The sequence below is a fragment of the Hordeum vulgare genome, chromosome 2H (assembly GCF_904849725.1).
Source record: "Hordeum vulgare subsp. vulgare chromosome 2H, MorexV3_pseudomolecules_assembly, whole genome shotgun sequence".
Classification (NCBI taxonomy): Eukaryota; Viridiplantae; Streptophyta; class Magnoliopsida; order Poales; family Poaceae; genus Hordeum; species Hordeum vulgare.
In genome coordinates this window covers 638,567,098-638,591,600 of record NC_058519.1, presented here as the reverse complement: position 1 = coordinate 638,591,600, position 24,503 = coordinate 638,567,098, and positions in this window count along the sequence as shown.

The following is a 24,503-nucleotide window of genomic DNA, read 5'->3' as shown; positions in this document are numbered from 1 at the left end:
AGGAGGCTTTAACAGGCTCGAACCCTCCTCCAAAAACTGGATTTATATTTTTACTACTAATATTAGGCCCATATCAGGCACTTAGCGGCAACCCATCAAGCTAACACAGAACCTAGAGTGCATGCAACACCCAACATAGGTAAAGCAGAGCAATTTGTACCTAGACGAGCGGGCATCTTGGGAGCCCCCTGCCCTTCGGCGTGGGAGGGGGAAATAGATTTGTGTTCAAGATATCTCGTGCTGGTCTAATGAACTATGGACAACAATGGCATAGTTAGCGAAGGCGGACTCACGTGGTGGACAATATAAATAAACTTTCCTTGATGCCTATTACATCAGTCCCCGGCCACACAACTCCCATCCCGAGACAGAGGAGGATGCAGGAGATGCCTTGAGTATGACGGTGCCGGCAGTGTACTTTTGAAAGTCGGTGTTAGAGGAGGCGGGGAATGCACGGAGGAGATTCCCGTAGAACGGGCGACCATGGTATGGATGGCGGCAACAGCCACCACACCAGTTCGGGATCCATGGCTCGGTGGAGGAGTTGTAGTCGCATTCTTCGACGCCTCGTGTGGTGGGCGCCACAACCATGTCGTGGTGGACGTTGGCTCCTTCTAGGAGGGTTCCATCATCGAACTCACGTCTGATACGTCTCCGTTGTATCTACTTTTCCGAACTCTTTTGCCCTTGTTTTGAACTCTGATTTGCATGATTTGAATGAAACTAACCCAGACTGACGCTGTTTTTAGCAGAATTGCCATGGTGTTGTTTTTGTGCAGAAATAAATGTTCTCGGAATGTCCTGAAAATTTACGAAGATTTTTTGTGGAATAAAAGAAAAATACCCGCACAAAGATCCACCGGAGGGGGCGTGCTAGTGGGCCACAAGCCCACAGGCCGCAGCCACCCCCTATGGTCGTGTCGTGCAGGCTTGTGGGGGGCCACGTGGCACCACCGCCCCCAAACTCAGCTCTATATCTTCCGTCTCGCCCGGAAAAAAAATCAGAGAGAAGGTTTCATCGCGTTTTGCGATACGGAGGCGCCGCCACATCATGTTCTTCATCTGGAGGGCAGACGGAGTCCGTTTCGGGCTCCGGAGAGGGGAAATCGTCGCCATCGTCATCATCAACCTTCCTCCATCGACAATTCCATGATGCTCTTCATCGTTCGTGAGTAATCTCATCGTAGGCTTGCTGGACGGTGCTACTGCAACAAAAGACCTTCCAACGGCGCCAGAAACATGTGCTAACGGGAGACTATTCTTGTCTTGATTCTCCTCAGCAACGGCACCAGGAATCCTTCTGCTACGGCTACGCCTTTAGGGACTTCCTAGGCAAATATGCAAAGGATTTCCCCCGTGGCCTTGGAGCCTTGCGTTGGTGTTCCCTCGAAGCGGAAAGGGTGATGTAGCGCAGCGGTGGTAAGTATTTCCCTCAGTTTTGAGAACCAAGGTATCGATCCAGTGAAGGAGTATCACAAGTACCTGCACAAACACAAAAAGCTTGCTCCCAACGCTATGTAGGCGTTGTCAATCCCTTATAAATTGTTTGTCAAGTGAGAACTGAAAGCAAAAAGGTAACAAAGCAAAGTAAAAGCGAAAGTGGAAACGATAGGTGTGAATAGACCTGGGGGCCGTAGTGTCCACTAGTGGCTTCTCTCATGAAAGCAAGTAGACGGTGGGTGAACAAATTACTGTCGAGCAATTGATAGAACCGCGCAAAGTCGTGACGTCATATATGGCAATTATTATATCTATAGGCATCACGTCCAAAACAAGTAGACCGATACTTTCTGCATCTACTACTATTACTCCACACGTCGACCGCTATCCAGCATGCATCTAGTGTATTAAGTCCAAAAGAACAGAGTAACGCCTTAAGCAAGATGACATGATGTAGATGGACAATCTCATATCTACGACAAAGCCCATCTTGTTATCCTTGATGGCAACTACACGATGTGTGCCTTGCTGCCCTTTCTGTCACTGGGAAAGGTCATCACACGGTATGAAACCAAAACCAAGCACTTCTCCCATTGCAAGAATCATAGACCTAGCTGGCCAAACAAAACCCAAGACTCGGAGAGACTTACAAGGATATCAAATCATGCATAAAAGAAATCAGCAAAGACTCAAATATATATCATAGATAATCTGATCACAAATCCACAATTCATCGGATCTCGACAAACACACCGTCAAAGAGGATTACATCGGATAGATCTCCATGAATATCGTGGAGAACTTTGTATTGAAGATCCAAGAGAGAGAAGAAGCCATCTAGCTACTAACTACGGACCCGTAGGTCTAAAGTGAACTACTCACGAGTCATTGGAGGGGCGATGATGTTGATGTAGAAGCCCTCCAACTCCAAAGTCCCCTTCGGCAGGGCACCGAGAAGGGTCTCCAAATGAGATCTCGCAGAAACGGAAGCTTGCGGCGGCGGAAAAGTGTTTTCGTAGATTCCCTGATTTTTTTTCTGTATATTAGGGAATATATAGGCGAAGGAGCTAGGTAAGGGGGCGCCAGGGAGGCCACAAGCCTGCTAGCCGCGCCCCCTGGTGGCGGTTACACGGCTTGTGGGCCCCCTATAGCTCTCCTGCCTTGGCCGTCAAGCCCCCTGATCTTCTTCCGTTCGGGAAAAAATTATTTCGGGGATTTTATTTCGTTTGGACTCCTTTCCAAATCAGATCTGAAAAGAGCCAAAAACATAGAAAAAACAGGAACTGGCACTTGGCAGTGAATTAATAAGTTAGTCACAAAAAAGATATAAAAGGTACATGAAACATCCAAAGATGACAAGATAACAGCATGAAACCATCAAAAATTATAGATACGTTTGAGACGTATCAAGCATCCCCAAGCTTAACTCCTGCTCGTCCTCGAGTAGGGAAGTGATAAAGAATGAATTTTTGATGCTTTCATGCTACCTAGCATAGATGTCCTTTGTAACTCCTCTTATGTGACGTGAATGTTCAGATCCATTAGATTCAAAACAATAGTTTGCTATTGACGTGGAAACAATAATACTTCAAGCAAACTAGCAAGGTAATCATGAACTTTCAAAATAACAAGGCCAAAAGAAAGTTATCCCTACAAAAGCATATAGTCTGGCTATGCTCTATCATCATTGCACAACGAATTTAAATCATGCACAACCCCGGTATTGGCCAAGTAATTGTTTTCACACCTTTACTTTCTCAAACCTTTTCAACTCTCACGCAATACATGAGCGTGAGCCATGGTTTTAACACTATAAGTGGTGTGGAGTGTGGTGGAGGTTGCAAGAAAAAAAAGGAGAAGATGGTCACATTAATTAGGCATATCAATGAGCTGTGAAGATGCTCATCAATAGATATCAATGTGAATGAGTAGGGATTGCCATACAAATGATGCACTAGAGCTAAGAGTATGTGAAAGCTCTTAAAGAAAACTAGTGGGTGTGCATCCAACTTGCTTGCTCACGAAGACCTAAGGCAAATTTGAGGAAGCCTATCATTGGAATATACAAGCCAAGTTATATAATGAAAATTTCCCACTAGCTATATGGTGGTGACAAAACGAGAGACTCTCAATCATGAAGATCATGGTGCTTAATAAGCACAAGTGTGGAAGGATAGTAGCATTGTCCCTTCTCTCTTTTTCTCTCATCATTTTTTTGGTGGGCTCTTTGGCCTCTTTTTTTATTTTTTATTTTTTTTATTTTGGTGGGCATCTTTGGCCTCTTTTATTTCCTCAAATGGGACAATGCTACATCAATGATGATCATCACACTTTCAACTCAAAACCTAGAGCAACGATGACTCTATATGGAATGCCTTCAGTAGTGTATCGTGACAATGATCTAGCATGGCATAGACATTAATGGAAACATCATGCTAGCTATCTTACGATCATGCAATGGCAATGTAGAAGTGGTAGCACATGTCATGGTGGTAATTGCATGGCAATATATCTCAGAATGACTTTGAAAAAGCCATAATAGGTAGGTATGGTGGCTGTTTTGAGGGAGGCTAATGGTGGGTTTTGTGCACCGGCGAAAGTTGCACGGCACTAAGAAGATAGTGATGGTGGAAGGTGAAAGTGCATCCCGACCAAAGTTTTAGTCATGAAGAACTCATATACTTGTTGCAAAAGTTTTAGTAGTAATCGAAACAAAGCATTCAACGCATACTCCTAGGGGAAGGGTTGGTAGGTATAAACCATCGCGCGATCCCGACCGCCACGCAAAGGATGACAATCAATAGACCAATCATGCTCAGATTTCATCACATAGCGGTTCACCATACGTGCATGCTACGAGAATCACTAACTTCAACACAAATATTTCTAGATCCACAACACCTTACTAGCATAACTTCAATATTATCACAACCACAACTCAAAACTAATTGAGATGAATCAAACTTCTCTAACTATTCAGTGCACATGAAGGTGGAAGTTTTCATGTCCCTTTGGATAACTACCTCTTTTGAGACTACTTTCAAAGCATAGATCAACTACCAAGCCACGCACCGCTGTGCTCTAAAAGATATAAGTGAAGCACATAGAGCAAAATTAACTAGCTCAAAAGATATAAGTGAAGCACATGTGAGCTGAATTGTCTACCAAAGGATATAAGTGAAGCTCGACAAAATCACGGTGAGTGCATGTCTCTCTCTCTAGGTGTGCAGCAAAGATGATTTTGACACAACAAAAATAAAGGACTCCTACAATACAAGACGCTCCAAGCAAAACACATAACATGTGGTGAATAAAAATATAGCCCCAAGTAACGTTACCGATGGATTGAAGACGAAAGAGGGGATGCCTTCCCGGGGCATCCCCAAGCTTAGGCTTTTACGACATCCTTAAATATCTTGGGGTGCCTTGGGCATCCCCAAGCTTGAGCTCTTGCCACTCTTTATCTCTTTGTCCATAAGAACTTCACCCAAAACTTAAAAACTTCACAACACGAAACTTAAACAGAAACTCGTGATAACATTAGTATAGAAAGCAAAACCACCACTTCCTTAGGTACTGTAGTAAACTTAAATTCTACTTATGTTGATGTTGGGTTACTGTATCTTCAATCTTCCATGGCTAATACCCCCTGATACTATCCATAGTTTCATCAAAATAAGCAACCAACACAACAAAAACAGAATCTGTTAGCAGCAGACAAGTCTGTAGCTATCTGTATACTTCGTATACTTCTGGTACTTCACAAATTCTGAAAAATTACAACAGTCTGAAGAATTTGCGTAGCAATCAGCAGAAAAAAGAATCAACTCAAAACCTCTTACATAAAAAAACGAAAATTATTTTCATGAGCAGAAAGTTTCTGTCTTTTGCAGCATGACCAAACGATCATCCTCAAGACTAATCATAACGGTTTGGCTTGGCACAAACGCAAAAAGAAACACAAAAACACAATCATAACAGAATTATGAAAGTGTGAAAAACACAAGACAGAAAGAAAAAGGATAGATTCGTTGGGTTGGCTCCCAACAAGCGCTTTTGTTTAACGCCCTTAGCTAGGCAAAAGGTGATGGAATCACGTATAGTCATCTTTGGTGCTCAAACCATAAGTAGCCCTCATCATAGATTCATAAGGCAATCTTATTTTCTTTCTACGAAAGTGCTCCATGCCCTTCTTCAAAGGAAATTGAAATCTAATATTCCCTTCCTTCATATCGATGATAGCACCAATAGTCCTTAGGAAAGGTCTACCAAGAATAATGGAACATGAAGGATTGCAATCTATGTCAAGTACAATGAAATCCACGGGTACATAGTTCTTATTTGCAACAATAAGAACATCATCGATCCTTCCCATGGGTTTCTTGACAGTAGAATCCGCAAGATGAAAATTAAGAGAACACTCTTCAATCTCATGAAAACCAAGAATATCACGTAAAGACTTTGGAATCGCGGAAACACTAGCACCCAAATCACACAAAGCATTGCACTCATAGTTTTTTATCTTGATTTTGATAGTAGGTTCCCACTCATCATGAAGTTTTCTAGGTATAGAGACTTCTAATTTGAGCTTCTCTTCAAGAGATTTCATCATAGCATCTACGATATGCACGGTAAAGGCTTTGCTTTGGCTATAAGCATGTGGAGAGTTTGCAATGGATTGCATCAAAGAAATGCATTCAAACAAGGAGCAATTATCATAATTGAATTCCTTGAAATCCAAAGTGGGAGTTTCATTACTACCCAAATTTTTGATTTCTTCTACTCCACTCTCCACACCTTTATCATCAAGATGGGCAGACTCCGAATTATTGGGGCGTTTTTCAACCAAAGAGGATTCATATCCAGCCCCTTCATCAATAGGTTTGACACACGAAAACAAAGATTCAAGAGGAGTCACACCAAGCACTTTGAAAGGACGTGGATGTCGCCTAGAGGGGGGGGTGAATAGGCGCTTTAAAAGAATTACGGTTTAGGCTTGAACGAATGCGGAATAAAACTAACGTTTAATTTGTCAAGCACAAAACCTAAAACAACTAGGCTCAACTATGTGCACCAATAACTTACGCTAAGCAAGATAAACAACTAAGTGATAGCAAGATATATGACAAGAAACAATATGGCTATCACAAAGTAAAGTGCATAAGTAAAGGGTTCGGATAAGAGATAACCGAGGCACGCGGAGACAATGATGTATCTCGAAGTTCACACCCTTGCGGATGCTAATCTCCGTTGGAGCGGTGTGGAGGCACAATGCTCCCCAAGATGCCACTAAGGCCACCGTAATCTCCTCACGCCCTCGCACAATGCAAGATGCCGTGATTCCACTAAGGGACCCAAGATGCCACTATGACCATTCTTTGGATAATACCTTGAATACCACCTTGGTCATCATATAAACTCCTTGAACCCAACAGATGGACTTCAAGAAGTGTCTATGAACAAATCCTATAAATATAACTTAAGGCAACCATTAGTCCATAGGAATTGTCATCAATTACCAAAACCACATATGGAGATATATATGCTCTAACAATCTCCCCCATTTTGGTAATTGATGACAACCACTTTAAGAGAGTTTGTATAAGGAAATAAGCATAACCAAGCGCACACATACAAAGCAATAATGCATGCGTGCAAGATGTAAATGCTTACGCAATAAAAGCAAAACCCTCTAAACATATCCAAAGTAAACTCTCTAAACTTCTCCCCCATTGGCATCGATTGCCAAAATGGACGAAAAGTGTAGAAAGCCAATATAGTAGGTGGTCCTCCAAAAAGTGTGTACTTCTCAGCAAATGAGTGCAAAGAAATACATAAATACAATGATAAGTAGTTGGAGGAAAACAAACTATATTGAGGACCCAAAGATTGCAAAAAGAAGGATCGTATGGCACAAAGACATACAAAATAGAAGCAAGCAATAAAAAGATACCATATGGAACAAACAATCACATGGTCCTTCAGACCACATGAATAAAATATGCTATGATAAAGGCAAAGGAGTGGTTTATCAAAACTAGAGAAGCTCCCCATGATTTGTGCACTAATAAGAGATTTTTGTATTTGATACAAGTGCACAAAATAGGATCGTTGGTCCCCCAAAATTAATAAAAACACACAACGAGTGCAAGAAGATAGATGAGACAATAAGCATATCACTTGCACAAAATAAATGGTTGAGCAACATGTAAAAGAAGCAACTTAAGAATATGCTCAACCAAAATAATGTGTGTGAGTCATGGCAAAGCACTTGAGAAGACTAAGATAAGGATGAGCATTACTCATCAACATAGTCTTGATGAAATGAGACACAAAGTGCAAGACATATCATTCCCACACACACATACTAGAAAATGGGTTCACAAGCTTACTAATAAACAAAATAAGAACTAACGCTTGTGACAACCCATGGTGAAGATAGGAAATAAGAACCTTGTCAAGAGGAGGGATACCAATCGAAATGGCAAAACCCTCATCAAGACAAGCATGAGGAAAAATAATCTTCACGGTCAAAGAGTGCATCAAGATGTAGGAAAATAAGATACGCACTCAAGAAAAATCCTTTCACGAAGCCACCAAAACTGAAAAAGGAAATGCAACGGTGGACATGAAAGAAAAGAGGATATGAATTAGAGATGTAACTTCTCTCATGTGTAAAAGATTCTAAGTAGAAGACAATCATGATGATATATATCCACAAAGAAGGATGTACACATGAAATGGTTACAAGAAGGAACAAACAAGATATCCAAAAGGAAGTCATAAATATATCAATAAGATCTTTGCTTGGAAGCATAGCACATGGCCTAATATTTTCTTATTGTACAATATGAACTTCCAACATACGAACATCAAAGACATCCCAACTAGCAATAAGACATCATCGTTCGGATGCTTTGAGAAAGGAAACAAGTACTACAAGAAGGAATCAAGAGGTTCATGCCATGATGCAACCTGGAAAAGAAAAGACAGGTTTGGGCCTTTGCAAGAAATGAATGCATGAAGTAGATACTTGTTACCGAGACAACATTGGATTGATGTAGTAGATAGTTGTTCGTTGATCATCCTAACTTGGCTCCAATAACCACATGGTCTCAACACCTTCCTTATAGGTGAGCTGAGCATCCAACGCATCTCCAATTGTTCCTGGAACAACAAAACAAACAAAATGGTGCCCAAGCTCATTGGGACCAAAGAGTTAGAAAACCAACAATACATAGGACAAACTCCACATACATATGTGCACATATATATGAATTTGAATTTCATGCACACTTTAGCCAATTTATGACAAGGTGGAGTTTCCCCTATATATTGGGTCAAAGAAAGAAAGCAAGAAAAAGAAGCTATATATAGTAAATATGCATGCTCAAGGCTTTCAAGAATCAACTCAACACAAAGTTGATAATACACCAAAAGACAAGGTATCAAGTGACAATAAGATACCAAACGAAAAACTATCACTTGAAGGATATCAATTAAAAGATACCTCAAGGAATGAGATATCCATTTACACATGCCAAATAAAAGGAAACAAGATACCAATTGAAAGAAAACAAACACGAGGTATCTAGTTTCCAAAAGAGAGCTAGGTTCCAACAAACCAAACCCTCGAAAAAATTTCATGATGGCACAAAGCATCATAAAGAGCAAGACTTGCCTCCAATCAACACACACTTGATGGGGATCAAAAGATTTTATGATGGGCGAATAAAGAGAGTGTTCTAAAGAAAATAGGATAGCTCCCCCAAGGGATGTGCATTATATAGAATTTGCATTTGAACACAAAATGCACAAGATGGGATCATCACTTTCTCTATATCTATAAAAAACACTAGACATGTTAAAATAGATCCACAAGAGGCAAGGAAGACAAACGAAACACAAAATCCAATGTAAAGACGATTAGCAATTCCTACCACATGATGGGAATACCAATTGTCAATGACAAGAAGTATTTTGGAAATGATACTCATTGGTAGATCGCAAATATATCCAAGATCATCTTTACCCATAAAACGAAAGAAAATGACACTTGTAGAGCAAACATGCCACCTAGGAACAAGATAATTTAGAATATCAACACTAAGTGGCAATACCTCAAATGTACACATTCTCTAGGCTTGTCATATGCACATAGCATATTACTCCCCATAATGTGATAACCCAACAATATTAACAAGTGGCAAATTAAAACCAACAAGAGATAATTAATGGACCATATAGAATTTGAATTTCTCATGAGTAAGACATACCACATAGAAACTAGATAATCTTAAAATATCAATCCTATGTGGTATTCCCCGTGTATACACATTTATAGGATTGTGAGCTGTGCAAAGCACACCACTCCCCCACAATGGGATAATCCATTAATCTCTCACAAGAGCCAACAAAGATACAAACAAGATGCAAAAAGGTTCAATACAAGACTCACATGTACATGATATGCAAACCATCATACACATACTCGATTACTCAACATAAGAAAGTTGGAAGCACAACATGTACAAACACATGCAAGGTACAAAACCACAGCATGCAAAGGGGCAAGCAACTAACGATGTAAACAGTTTAAGTACAAGTTACTGTAAGGAGGCACATTGGATATAAGATAGAAACTCGATAATCCAAATGACTTGGCTTGAGAAAATATGAATGATGAAGACCCCTTAATTCTTCATTATGTATCCAAGTCTCTAATGTCCTCCACAAACACCTATTGATCAAGTTTGAGCTTGTTGGTCCCCAACCACGTTGGATCCTAAGAGGTTAGTCACAATAGGCTTGGCAACCCAAATGGTACTTTTCTTGATACCACTTTGAGTACCAACAAACTTGGCAAACACATTGCCAACCTTATCCTTTCCAAGTGAATAGATATCATCAATAATGATTGGGTTGGATAAATTACCTCTCGTGCAAGAAGAAGCGAAGTGACCGTTCTCACGACATAAGTAGCAACATCTACCCTTTAATTTCTTCCCTATTGATTTCTCAACATGAGGAGTGTTGGCTTGGGTCTTCTTGGGAAGGGGCCTTTCTTCAACTTGTAGTTGAGTATGTGAGTGCACTTGTAGCCTCTTCCCTTGTTGCTTGTGACTTTGGGGCTTCTTCTTTAGTGGGCAAGATCTAACATGGTGCCCTTCAATTTTGCACTTGAAGCAAATAATCTTGGCCGAATTCTTGACTTGTTCTTGGCCCTTCTTCTTGAAGCTTTTGGACTTATTCTTCTTGTTGGAGTTGAATCCAAGTCCATATTTGTCATTTGGGGATTTTTGCCCACACAAGACATTGTTGAGTGTGGACATTCCTTCATGACTCTTTTCCAAGTCTTTCTTCAAGGAAGTGACTTGGGCCTTGAGCTCTTTGATTTCCTCTACATGGTTAGTATCAACACAAGTACTAGAGGAAGTATAAGCTTCATTGTTAGAGCAACAAGGCATGGAAAGTAATTCATCACAAGATGTAGCAACATTGCGAGTAGATGAATTACGAGGACTAACACATGGCAATATAGCTTTTTGACTAGAAGTAGTGCTAATGTACACATGAGGCTCACTCGATGTTACCTTGGTAGTAATAGCCTCATGAGCTAATTTTAGCACATTCTGGGATACTAGAAGATCATTATGAGAGCTTGTGAGCATTACATGACTTTCTTCCAATTTCCCATAATTGCTAGATAGCAACTCGAGTTGAGCCCTTAGCTCAACATTCTCCTTTAAAATGGATGCTTCACAAGAAGTAGAATTAGTAGCACCAGCATCATTATTAATAATAAGAGGAGAAGGCAACTTGGCAAGCTCTTTAGCATATGAAGCTTCAAGTTGAGCATGAGACTAGGTGAGTTCGATGAGCGAACTCTTAATAGCCTTTCAGCCATTTTCCAGGTTTTCATAGTCCTCAACGAGTTTAGCATGTGCAACTTCAAGCTTATCGTTTTTAGTTCTAAAATCATTAGCCACCTCGAGAGCTCTATCATGGGATTCCTTTAATCTAGATAATTCTACAACAAAGGTTTACTCAAGAGATTCCTTGGTGGTTTGTTCATTTTCAAGAGCTTGAGATAGCTCCGCGATCTCGTTAGCGTATTCACGCTCATGACCTTCCATTGTCTCAATGGTGGCCTCATGCTCCTCGAGATGAGCTTCCAACTCCTCAATGTATTTCTTGCCCTGAGTGGCAATAGACATGATTTCCAAGAAGTTGGAACAAGCAAGTTTATTCTTATAAAGAGATTTAAAAATCATTTCACCCTTAATTTTTAAGGATGCAATATTATCACTCTCTTCATCATTATTCTCATCCCCATTATCATCAACATCATCATCATGAGATATATTGGGATTCAAAGTAGGAGATACCTTTGAAGCCTTAGCCATAAGGAAAAAGTGAGTCACAATAGATGATGATGTAGGATCCCTTGAAGCATCATTCAAGGCCACATGTTGTTCCATGGAGTGATGAATTTCCTCTACATTGTTAGCACAACAACTCGAGGAAATATATACATTTTTATCCTGGCAACAAGATATATGAAGCATATCATCATGAGATTTAGTCAAGCAGTTTTTACATGATATGCAAGGACTATCAACACAAGCATGTAAAACATTTAGAGTGCTCGAAGTGTTAATGCCCAAAGATGAAGCATTGCAATAATATAGTGATGAAGGATCATCAACAATAAACCCACTATCATCGTTGCAATGATCACCACTACTCACCATATCATTACCTTGTGGCAATCCACATGTAGGTGAAGTAGATGAAGTTGAGAAGACCACACGACCGGAGGTGGAGGGAGAACAATCATTCCCACAAATCTTGGACATACCATATTTATCTTGAAGCTTTGTCCACAACTCATGAGCATCTCGGAATGGCATGAGTAGAAATATAACTACATTGCTCAAAGCATCAAAAAGCACATTAGAAGCTTGAGCATTGATATAAGAGTTTTTCTCATCCTCTAAATATATATTTTGAGAATCCTTTGGAGGAGAAAAACCCATATCTACAATACGCTCTAAATTTGGGTCCAAGACCCGAAAGAGATTAAGCATGCGAATTACCCAAACATCAAAATTTGTGCCATCGAAACTAAGAGTGTCAGTGAATCCTAAACCCCTAGTCGACATCCTTACTCTCTAGGTGGTTAAACCTAATAAAGAGAGACCTAGCTCTGATACCAATTGAAAGGACGTGGATGTCGCCTAGAGGGGGGGGTGAATAGGCGCTTTAAAATAATTACGGTTTAGGCTTGAACGAATGCGGAATAAAACTAACGTTTAATTTGTCAAGCACAAAACCTAAAACAACTAGGCTCAACTATGTGCACCAATAACTTATGCTAAGCAAGACAAACAACTAAGTGATAGCAAGATATATGACAAGAAACAATATGGCTATCACAAAGTAAAGTGCATAAGTAAAGGGTTCGGATAAGAGATAACCGAGGCACGCGGAAACGATGATGTATCCCGAAGTTCACACCCTTGCGGATGCTAATCTCCGTTGGAGCGGTGTGGAGGCACAATGCTCCCCAAGATGCCACTAAGGCCACCGTAATATCCTCACGCCCTCGCACAATGCCAGATGCCGTGATTCCACTAAGGGACCCTTGAGGGCGGTCACCGAACCCGTACAAACAAGGTTGGGGAAATCTCCACAACTTAATTGGAGGCTCCCAACAACACCACAAAGCTTCACCACAATGGCATATGGCTTTGAGGTGACCACAAATGCTCGGGGCAATCTCCACAACTTAATTGGAGACCCCGACGCTTGCCCGGAGCTTTACACCACAATGATTGAGCTCCGAGGCACCACCAAGCTTCTAGGGGTACCAAGTACCCAAAGGTAATAAGCTTCTCAACTTCTCACTTCCACGTATCACCATGGAGAACTCAAACCGATGCACCAAATGCAATGGCAAGGGCACACTGAGTGCCCAAATCCTTCTCCCCCAAATCCCACGAAAGCAACTAATGCTAGGGAGGAAAATGAGAGGAAGAATGAAGAAGAACACGAAGAACTCCAAGACCTAGACCCAATGGGTTCCCCTCACTTAGAGGAGAAAGTGATTGGTGGAAATGTGGATCTAGATCTCCTGTCTCTTTTCCCTCAAGAACTAGCAAGAATCATTGGAGGGATTGAGAGTTAGCAAGCTCGAAGAAGGTCAACAATGGGGAAAGAACACGAGCTAAAGAGATAAGGTTCAATGGGGAAGAAGACCCCTTTTATAGGTGGGGGAAAATCCAACCGTTAAGCCTCACAGCAAGCACAAAGCGGTACTACCGCTCGGTAGGTTCACCAACCATGCTGAGGCCAAAAAGTATGCAAGAAACAGTCCGACGGAGCGGTACTACCGCTAGGGAGCGGTAGTAAAAAATTAGTACCGGTCCGGGGGCGGTACTACCTCTCCGGGGGCGGTACTACCGCTACAGGAGCGGTACTACCGCTGGCACCAGGAGCGGTACTACCGCTGGATACTGAAACTGTTGTAATTTTCTCAAACGGACTCCGAATTCAACGAAACCAAGTTTGTTGGAAAGCTAACGACATGGGCTAACACAGTCTTGGTAGAAATATCAATAATAAGCAAGTGAGAAAATTCCCATAAGAAAATGGTGAGAACCCTTCTTCGAATAAGACCGGTAAAAACTCCCAACATCGAAAACATCATAGAAGATGCATATGGACTCTGTTTTCGATGAACTCGAGCTTGTCATGAAGATGAACATAAGCTCTAATACTCACAAAGAGAAACACCAAACAAGAACCAAGAAGTATGATGCAAGGATGCAACTGGTTTGAGCTCTCAACAAACGATACGATCAAGCTACTCACTTGAGAGCCCCCCTTGACAGTACGACAATCTATCCTAAAACAGAAAAACTATCAAGGGAAAACCTATACCTTGCACCTCGTCCTATTGAGCTAGATGAAGATGATCTTGGCTTACTCAAGATGGACCACCTTTCTTGATTGTGTTGGCTTGATGAAGACTAGTTGATTGCTCACCCATACACACTATGGGTGAGCCGATCTTGAGCATATCTTCGCAAGTCCATTGCCACCACAATGGACGGCAAGCATCAAGCATGATATATTCGTGATGATCCACTTGAACTTGCACACCGCAATCTTGATGACGATCACCACTTGACGTCATCCTTCATGGGTTGTATGAGATCTTCCTTTTGACGCAAGCCCATGGAAGCACACCTAACCCCCACATAGACCTCTCACAAAGACCATGGGTTAGTACACAAACACGTAATGGACAATGCTTACCATACCATGGGATCACTTGATCCCTCTCGGTACGTCTTGTACGCTTTGTGTGTTGATCATCTTGATTTACTCCTTGTGTGACGATCTTGATCAACCTTGTGTCTCTATGACCATTCTTTGGATAATATCTTGAATACCACCTTGGTCATCATATAAACTCCTTGAACCCAATAGATGGACTTCAAGAAGTGCCTATGGACAAATCCTATAAATATAACTTAAGGAAACCATTAGTCCATAGGAATTGTAATCAATTACCAAAACCACATATGGAGATATATGCTCTAACACACTTTAAGATCTTCGTGATTTGCCTCACTAGAACGCACCCTTTTAAACCATTCATGCCTAGCGCGAATTTGGACGGTTCTTTCTTTGCTCTGATTCATGGAGACACGCATAGCTTTCAAAGTTTCATCCAAGTTGACCTTGGGAGGAGCACATCTAACTTTCAAAGCATCAATATCACAAGACATCCTATCAACGCTTTTAGCCAAATCATCTATTTTGAGTTCTTTTTCCTCCATGGACACATTGAAAATCTTTTGAGAGTTGATGAACTCTTTGATATTACTCTCTAAATCAGAGGGTAATTTGTTGTGATTTCCATAAGTGTTGTTGTAGGAATTGCCATAATTGTTAGAGGAGTTACTAGGAAAAGGCCTAGGAACATAGTTTCCTCTAAAAGCATTGTTGTTGCCAAAATTGTTCCTACCAACAAAATTAACGTCCAAACTAGCGTTGCTACTCTCAATCAAGGAAGATAGTGGAACATCATTAGGATCTAAAGGAGCATTTCTACTAGCAACCAAATTCATCAACTTGTCCATTTTAGCACTAAGCGAGTTAATTTCTTCTATAACGTGCACCTTTTTGCTAGCAGGTGACCTTTCGGTGTGCCACTGAGAGTAGTTGGTCATGATATTGTCTAGGAGTTTTGTAGCGTCTCCTAACGTGATTTCCATGAACGTTCCACCTGAGGCGGAGTCGAAGATATTGGGAGAAGCGAAATTCAAGCCAGCGTAAAAGATTTGTATAATCATCCACAAACTCAAGCCATGAGCGAGACAATTTCTAACCATAAGCTTCATCCTCTCCCAAGATTGTGCAACGTGTTCATGATCAAGTTGCTTGAAATTCATGATATCATTACATAAGGAGATAATCTTAGCTGGTGGAAAATACTTGGATATGTAAGCATCTTTGCACTTATCCCAAGAATCGATACTATTTTTAGGCAAAGAAGAAAACCAAGTTTTTGCGCGATCTCGCAACGAGAAAGGAAAAAAGCTTCAACTTAATCACGTCATTATCCACATCTATTTTCTTTTGCATATCGCAAAGCTCAATGAAGGTATTGAGATGGGATGCGACATCTTCACTAGGAAGGCCAGAGAATTGCTCTTTCATAACAAGATTCAGCAAAGCTGCGTTGATTTCATACGATTCCGCACTAGTGGCGGGAGCAATCGGAGTACTAATAAAATAATTATTATTGGTACTCGAGAAGTCGCAGAGTTTGGTGTTTTCAGCCATGTTGACTTCAACAAACAAACAAGCACACAAGCAAGCAAGAAAATCGGCGAAGGAAAACGGCAAAAAGGCAAAAGGCAAAAGAAAACGGCAAAGGAGAAGGGCAAATGAAAACGGCAAATGTGAAGTGGGGGAGAGGAAAACGAGAGGCAACTGGCAAAAAAGTAAATGCAAGATATGAGTTTGTGAGACCTACTTGGATAGATCTCTCCTTCCCCGGCAACGGCGCCAGAAATACTTCTTCTACTGCAACAAAAGACCTTCCAACGACGCCAGAAACACGTGCTGACGGGAGACTATTCTTGTCTTGATTATCCTCAGCAACGGCACCAGGAATCCTTCTGCTACGGCTACGCCTTTAGGGACTTCTTAGGCAAATATGCAAAGGATTTCCCCCGTGGCCTTGGAGCCTTGCGTTGGTGTTCCCTCGAAGCGGAAAGGGTGATGTAGCGCAGCGGTGGTAAGTATTTCCCTCAGTTTTGAGAACCAAGGTATCGATCCAGTGAAGGAGTATCACAAGTACCTGCACAAACACAAAAATCTTGCTCCGAGCGCTATGAAGGGGTTGTCAATCCCTTATAGATTGTTTGCCAAGTGAGAACTAAAAGCAACAAAGTAATAAAGCAAAGTAAAAGCGAAAGTGGACACGATAGGTGTGAATAGACCCCGGGGCCATAGTGTTCAGTAGTGGCTTCTCTCATGAAAGCAAGTAGACGGTGGGTGAACAAATTACTGTCGAGCAATTGATAGAACCGCGCAAAGTCATGACGTCATATATGGCAATGATTATATCTATAGGCATCACGTCCAAAACAAGTAGACCGATACTTTCTGCATCTACTACTATTACTCCACACGTCGACCGCTATCCAGCATGCATGTGTATTAAGTCCAAAAGAACAGAGTAACACCTTAAGCAAGATGACATGATGTAGATGGACAATCTCATATCTACGACAAAGCCCATCTTGTTACCCTTGATGGCAACTACACGATGTGTGCCTTGCTGCCCTTTCTGTCACTGGGAAAGGTCACCACACGGTATGAACCCAAAACCAAGCACTTCTCCCGTTGCAAGAATCATAGATCTAGTTGGCCAAACAAAACCCAAGACTCGGAGAGACTTACAAGGATATCAAATCATGCATAAAAGAAATCAGCAAAGACTCAAATATATATCATAGACAATCTGATCACAAATCCACAATTCATCGAATCTCGACAAACACACCGCCAAAGAGGATTACATCGGATAGATCTCCATGAATATCATGGAGAACTTTGTATTGAAGATCCAAGAGAGAGAAGAAGCCATCTAGCTACTAACTACGGACCCGTAGGTCTGAAGTGAACTACTCACGAGTCATTGGAGGGGCGATGATGTTGATGTAGAAGCCCTCCAACTCCAAAGTCCCCTCCGGCAGGGCACCGGGAAGGGTCTCCAGATGTGATCTCGCGAAAACGGAAGCTTGCGGCGGCGGAAAAGTGTTTTCGTGGATTCCCTAATTTTTTTCTGTATTTTAGGGAATATATAGGCAAAGGAGCTAGGTCAGGGGCCGCCAGGGAGGCCACAAGCCTGCTAGCCGCCGCCCCCCTGGTGGCGGCTACACGGCTTGTGGGCCCCTGTAGCTCTCCTGCCTTGGCCCTCAAGCCCCCTGATCTTCTTCCGTTTGGAAAAAATTTATTTCGGGGATTTTATTCCGTTTGGACTCCGTTCCAAAATCAGATCTGAAAAGAGCCAAAAACACAGGAAAAATAGGAACTGGCACTTGGCACTGAATTAATAAGTTAGTCCCAAAAAAGATATAAAAGGTACATGAAACATCCAAAGATGACAAGATAACAACATGAAACCATAAAAAATTATAGATATGTTTGAGACGTATCAAACGGTGATGAGTTAGATGAGATATATCATGTAATCGAGTTAGTTCTTGACGGAGATTGATCCCTAGTATCCACTATGTTCTAGATTGATGTTGCTACTACTTGGCTATGCTTAATGCTTGTCACTAGGGCCCGAGTGCCATGATTTCAGATCTGAACCTATTATGTCGTCGCCAATATATGTGTGTTTTAGATCCTGTCTTGCAAGTTTTAGTCACCTACTATGTGTTATGACCCGGCAACCCCGGAGTGACAATAGCTGGAACCACTCCCGGAGATGACCATAGTATGAGGAGTTCATGTATTCACTGCGTGTTAATGCGTTGGTCCGGTTCTTTATTAAAAGGAGAACCTTAATATCCCATAGTTTCCATTAGGACCCCGCTGCCACGGGAGGGATGGACAATAGATGTCATGCAAGTTCTTTTCCCTAAGCACGTATGACTACATACAGAATACATGCCTACATTAGATTGACGAACGGGAGCTAGTTACATATCTCTCCTTGTTATAGTTTTTACATGATGAATCACATCCGTCATACTCATCCATCACCGATCCACTGCCTACGAGTCTTTTACTACTGGTTCTCGCTACGTTACTTTGTCTAGGCTTGTCCCTTGCTACAAAAGGGATTGGGCCACTTTGCTGCTACTGTTGCTACTGCTGTTACTTGCTGCTGCTGCTACTGTTGTTCCTTGCTACTCCATTGTTACTTGTTGCAAGACTTTTCTCGAGCCGTAGCCGGGGAAGCATTCTTCTCAAGAATAATCTCCCGTCAACGTGCTTTTTACTCGCGCCATTGATACAACAGTTAGGAATAGTCTGCCGTCAACAGATCGTTTCTGGCATCGTTGCTATCATACTACTTTGCTACTGATACTTTGCTTGCAGACACTAATCTTTCAGGTGTGGTTGATTCTGACGCACTCAGCTGCTAATACTTGAGAATATTCTTTCTCTTCCCGTTGTGCGAACCAACAAATTTGGGTTGAATACTCTACCCTCAAAAACTGTTTCGATCACATACGCTTGTGGGACATCAACGTCCACCAGCCCTGGTCCGGGTTGCGGGCTCCGATGAGTAAGAGTAGGACATGGATGATGACGGGAGCTCGACTCCCGTATGACAGCTAGTATCCCATGTCCTACTCTACATTGTCGTTGACCGGGCCAACTCTCTAGGGAGTGCAGCCGGCCGCGTGATATGGGCACAGCAAGTTAGACGAGCTCTGTTTAAATATCGTTTTATGCTGCATGTAATATTATTGGATTTGATATTTTTAATTTAATGTATTCAATTTTTTTGGAGGAATCAACGCGGAGGGTGGGGGTCCCCACCTGAATATATTGCTCGAAGTTAATGCAGCCACGGTTAATTATGAGTTTGCAGAATTATATAGGAATGCATGCGCGTGAAGAGAGGAATAGCCGCCACGAGAAAGTGGTTTCCTTGTCAGCATTATGACTAGTCTGTGTGACCAAAGGTCAATGTACTCAATTGTAAAACACATTATTTAAGAGTTGGTCGATCACTGTTAAATCCGATTGTAGATGCTATAATAAGTAGTATGATGTTTGTATCTAACTTGACATGGATCGATCTACCTTGCTTTTTTTTAAACTTGTTCCCACTTTATTCAGCAATAAGGGTAATCATATTGTTTACAATAGCTGGGATGATCTCAGGAGGAGCTGAGTCCATCCAACAGCTAGGGGGGAAGATTTAGCTAACTTAGCTAGTTCATGCGCTACTTGATTACTATCTCTACCACAATGATCATATAAAACATGCATGAATTCCGATCCCAAAAAGAAGCAATCATCGATGATTGCCGAAGCTGTCAAAGAAGAATATCCCTTCTTAAGATCCTCCACTATCTCCAGATTATCAGAGTTCACCACAATTTTGCTGCACCCTATAGTTCTTGCAAGGTTGAGCCCAAACCTCACCGCCAATGCTTCTGCAGTGTTCGAATCATAGCATATATCAATCTTATCATTTGCTGCTGCCAAGAACTGACCTTTTTGGTCCCTGATAACTGCCCCAATCGATCCTCGGAGTAGGTCGTGATCAAAGCCTGCATCGACATTCAGTTTGACATAGCCATGCGGTGGCTTGCTCCATCCTCTAGTTCGGCCTTTTGCTGTTTTGGCACATGCAATACTGAAATTTGCCGAAAGTCCACGTATGGCTAGGGCAATTTGAGGCGCTGTTTGGATGTCATCTCCATGATATACCTTTCGATGTTCGAACCACAGATACCAAGCAGCAGTAGAGACCACCTCTCGGAGTTTCGGGCAGCCCAAGAGAATGATTCTTGATGTTTCCATATGCAACAGCTCATAAATGGCATCCTCACCCGATTTATACCTAGTGCATACCCTCTTAACAATATCGAACATGCCCAACTGCTTCCAAATTGCTGATGATCTGGGGCATTCGAAAAGGAAGTGAAGAATACTGCCTGGCCCCTTCTTGCATTCTGGACACTGGGTTTTGACCTTCATATGCTTGGATGCTAATACAGACCGACAGGGGATAGCTGACTGTAATAATCTCCAGATGAAAATCCTGATTTTTGCAGGGCATTCCAGACTCCATACCAACTCCCATTTGTCACTTGGTGAAGAAGACCCAGAACTGACCTGTATTAGGTTGCCAAACCAGGAATTCCATTCCGTTTGATATGCTGATCGAACTAAAAAAACGCCATTCTTTGCTGGGCTCTAGGCTATAAAATCATGCATCACATAAACCGGCAATGGGATTGCTAGAATCCGATGAGCATCCACTGGCCAGAAAGTTTGGTTCACTAACTGAGAATCCCAATCACCCGTCACTGGATCGATCAGATCAGAGACTCTAGATAGCAAATTTCCCCCTCTGATCGTAGTCACTCTTTGGTTCGAGGATTGTGGTATCCATGAGTCCTCCCAGATATTGACATTCTGTCCATCACCAATCCTCCATATATAGCCCTTCTTGATTGTTTCTACCCCTGCCAAGATACTTTGCCATGTAAACGATGATCCTGGTTTATGAATCGTGGCCAATAGATCATTATTGGGATAATATTTGGCTTTGAGAATGGTTGCATATAGAGATTCTGGCGTATCAATAAGCCGCCATGCATGTTTAGCTAGAAGAGCAAGATTAAAACAGTGAATATCTCTAAACCCCATGCCTCCAAACTTCTTGGGGATACACATTTTCTTCCAGGAGAACCAGTGCATCTTTCTATTAGTAGCATCATCACCCCACCAAAATCTAGATATCGCGTCTGTAATTCCTTTGCAAATTTTCTTCGGAATTTTAAAGACTGACATCGCATACGTTGATATGGCATGTGCTACTGATTTCAAGAGCACCTCCTTTCCCCCAGTAGAAAGACATCTCTCTTTCCACCCCATCAACTTTTGGACTAATCGATCAATAAGATATTGGAAGTCATCACTTTTATCCACCCCCAGATTAGATGGAAGGCCCAAATATGTGTCATTCAAAACCTCTGTCATAATACCCAGAATTGTGCACATCTCAGTTTTAGCATTGGTATCCGTACTTGGACTGAAGAAAATGCTCGATTTCTGAGTACTAACAGGTTGCCCTGAAGCCAAACAGTAGCGATCCAATACTGTTTTTAGAGCAAGAGCATTAGCTACATTTGCCTTCATTAGAATCAATGAATCATCCGCAAATAACAGGTTTGTAACTCCCGGTGCATCCCGACAAACTTTAACTCCCACTAGATCACCTTCGGCCTCTGCATGTGACAATAACGCCGTGAGCCCTTCCGTACAAAGGAGGAATAGATATGGTGATAACGGATCTCCCTGTCGAAGACCTCTAGTTGGTTTGAATGAATCAGTTTCCGTTGTATTATATCTCACCCTATAGTCAACCGAAGAAACACACACCATGATCATCTTCACCCAATCTGCATGAAATCCGAGTTTTAACAGGATTGCCTCCAAAAATACCCACTCTACTCTGTCATAGGGTTTTTGCATATCCAACTTGACTGCACACCATCCCTCCTTGCCTGTTTTCTTTTGCTTGATAGTATGCAAACTTTCGTAAGCAATAAGCACATTATCTGTGATCAATCTCCCTGGGACAAAGGCACTTTGGGTTGGGCTAATTATCTTTGGCAGGAACTATTTTAATCTTGTGGCTATCATCTTTGAGATAACTTTATACACCATATTACATAAACTAATAGGACGAAAATGGGTTACCTTCTCTGGAGCATTCGCCTTTGGGATCATAACTATGGTTGTATCATTCCAGCCTTGAGGTATGATCTTCATGTTTACTGCAGATAAGACTTCAGAGACTAGATCATCCCCTAGCATGGATCAAAACCTCCTATAAAAAATAGCATGTAGTCCATCGGGCCCCGGGGCATTGAGATTCCCAATCGAAAACAAAGCCTTCTTAACCTCTTCTGCTGTGTATGGAGCCATAAGAGAATCATTCATATTTGATGTAACTTTGGATGGTACCTTGCTCAAGACATCCACATCTGGCACCGAAACTTGGGATGTGAATAGCTCACGGAAATACCCTGTGGTGATCAAATTGATCTCTTGTGTGTCCTCTCTCCATACCCCCGCATCATCCATAAGTCTCGTAATACAGTTTTTCTTCTTTCTAGCTGATGCAGCTTTATGGAAGAAAGAGGTGTTCCTATCGCCATGCATCAACCAGTTTGTTCTTGCTCTCTGTAACCAGATGATCTCCTCTTGGTCCAACAAGCTTTCTATCAAGACTTGTATTTCCTTTATTCTTTGTCTTGATTCACAAGTCAATTGTCCCCTTCTTAACCTTTCTAGTTCCTTTTCCAACTTATGAATCCGACGCTTGGGTCCCTTCAAGGTCTGGCGATCCCACTGCACCAAATCCATTTTAACAGCTCTGGTACGATCCGACAGTGATGGCCCAATACCTGCTAGATGTGCTCTCTGCCAAGCAGTGTTGACAATCTCATTTACTGTCTCTTTGCTCAACCATAGTGCTTCAAATCTTCTTTCACCTTTTGATTGCCTTGTCAAAGCATCATCATAGTATTGTGTATCCAGCAGTAGTGGCCGATGATCTGAATGGGTGTGGTGTTCATGCACAACTGCCGCATATGGAAATTTTTCTGCCCATGCTTCGTTACATAGCGCTCTGTCAAGTCGTTCCTTGATCACACCCCTACTCCATGTAAACTGATCCCCAATGTGCATTACTTCGTGGAGTCCACATTCCTCCATGCAGTCTCTAAAATTTTGCATACAGTGTGATGGTCTAATATTCCCCCCTCCTTCTCGCTAGCTATTAAAATCTCATTGAAGTCGCCTATAATCATCCATGGTCCCTTCATGTTACTGTGCAGTGTTCTCATATGAGCCCATGATAGATGTTTAAGGTCCCAACTAGGTTCACCATAGAATCCAGTCAGTCGCCATGCTACATCATTCCCATCTTTAACAAACCCATCAATAAAATTTGGTGACGAGAAGTTCAACACCACTTCATTTGCATTGTTGTAGAAGAGTGCAAGTCCTCCCGCTCGCCCATCACTTTCTACAACATGCACGTGATCAAACCCCAACTTAATTCTGACCTCATTTGCCTTTGCTTTTATTCAGATGCGATTCAGACAAAAAAACCACATCCGCTCTCACCCGCCCTTGTAACAACAAGAGCCGTGGACGAGAGCATTCCACGGCAGTTCCAGGCTAGGGTTTTCATTACTCCCGGCGGTCCTCCACCAGGGAGGCCGCCGATCCTTTTTCAGACTGTTTTGTCACTGCTTCGCCGTCAACACCCTTAAGCTTCTTTTTGTTTGCATTTTTCTGCGGGGTTCCCATTGGTGTGGAGCTGCCATTCTCAGCTCCTACGAAGATATCCACTTTAGTAGCTGTGTTACCCGCCGGCACCATAACTCCTCCAGCAACATGTGATATATCATCAACGTTGCCGAGAGCTGCGAGCCCCGAATCAGCTGCGTACCTCTTCCCTAGTACGTTGGGTTCCATCGCCACAATCATCCTAGTGCTGGTAACATCCAATCCCATAGTATCATCATTCTCCCTCATAACAGTCTCCCCCACTGGAACATGGATTTTTCCTGTCATACCTTCCCCAGTTTCATGCGGAGCTTGCCTGTTGTAAACAGAACTATACCTCCAGTTTGCAGATTCTCGCCAATCTTGTCCTCGTCCTGTTCCATACGAACCACCAGCAACCTCCTCCTCAGTTTCACGACCTGTATAGGTAGGATCAAAACGGCGCTCATCCCTTCCCCGGCCACCATTATTTCTACTTC